The sequence below is a fragment of the Trichechus manatus genome, unplaced genomic scaffold, assembly GCF_000243295.1.
Source record: "Trichechus manatus latirostris isolate Lorelei unplaced genomic scaffold, TriManLat1.0 scaffold00063, whole genome shotgun sequence".
NCBI lineage: Eukaryota > Metazoa > Chordata > Mammalia > Sirenia > Trichechidae > Trichechus > Trichechus manatus.
In genome coordinates this window covers 10,453,184-10,454,558 of record NW_004443999.1, presented here as the reverse complement: position 1 = coordinate 10,454,558, position 1,375 = coordinate 10,453,184, and positions in this window count along the sequence as shown.

Here is a 1,375-nt window from a genome sequence, read left to right as displayed (position 1 = left end):
ATAGGGAGAGCAGCTAGGGTCACATAACAATGTATGTATAAATTTTTGTACGAGAGACTAACTTGAATTGTAAACTTTCACTTAAAGTACAACAATAAAATAAGAAAAGAAAGAAAGAAAAGAAAATCAGCCAATGAAAACCCTATGGCTCACAATGGTCTAATCCCATTGTGCGTTGGGTCTGCATAAGTCAGGGACCAACCTGAAGGCAGCTAACAACAACACATATAGATGCCAGTATCAAGAACTATTTATGTGCCACTTCAGATTCTCCAAATTCTTCTGTCTCTAAAGCCTTTAGACATTTTTCAGCCCCAGCCACCACCGTGGCCACCTGCACCCAGACATAGCCACGACCCAACATCGCCTCACCTCCCACCCACCCTGCAGGTCACTGGCCTCCAGCCCAGAGCTTCCTTTTTGTCCCAAGGCATGAGAATGCATGTTATCTGCTGAGAGTCTCAAGAATGCCCAGCATTAGTTATGGGGATGCTAATATCCCACATTGGTAAGTTTTGACGAATAGGAGATCTCCTCAGGAATCAGTTCTTTCCCCTTCCTCCAGGCAGATGGACTGTCCTGAGAACTAGTCATTTACACAGCAGCACATCCCAGGAGGTCAAGCCCTCCCTTGTGCTTACAGCAAATGGTGGCCAGGTCTCTAAGGCACCCTCATATTGCCCTTCTGCCCTTTCCGGCATCCCTTCATTTCCCTTCATCCCTGCTCCTCAGGATGGCAAACCCTAATAAAGTAGTAACTCATAGCTTTTGCTTCAGGCTGTGCTCAGAGACCTGGACTATCAGAATTAATGTTCTAGTTCTAAGAGGAACCAGGTAAGAAGCCAGCTTAACACACCTCTATTTCAACAAGGCTCATTTCTGCCAGAATGTGCTGTGTCAGTTTTGGCTTCCACACAGATTACCCTTTGGATCCTACTTCAATTCCATGTAGAAGGTGTTATTTTCTGACAACAGAGATTCAGTAAACGTCACAGTACTATAAAGTGGTAGAATCAGCAGTTGAATTTGATTCCCTTTAATCCTACTTCTCATGATTTTCCACTATCTCAGATGATGCCCAAAGCCATAGATTCACTAAAGAAGAATGAGGACACCCCCAACATGAAGAACCATCTCTTAAGTTCCTTCTCTGCATCCTCCACCTCGCCTTTCTGCTTTTTCTCTCATTAAACCCAAGAATCTACATTTTCTTCACATAGAGAATAATTAACTCTCATAACAATGAGACTCCAAACAATGGAGTATGATTCATAAACTGATTTTTATGTAATAATTTGCATAGCATATAGAATACATTATATTGCCTCAAAATGCGTAGTGTTTAAGGTATAGCACTGCTCTATGCATGTTTAAC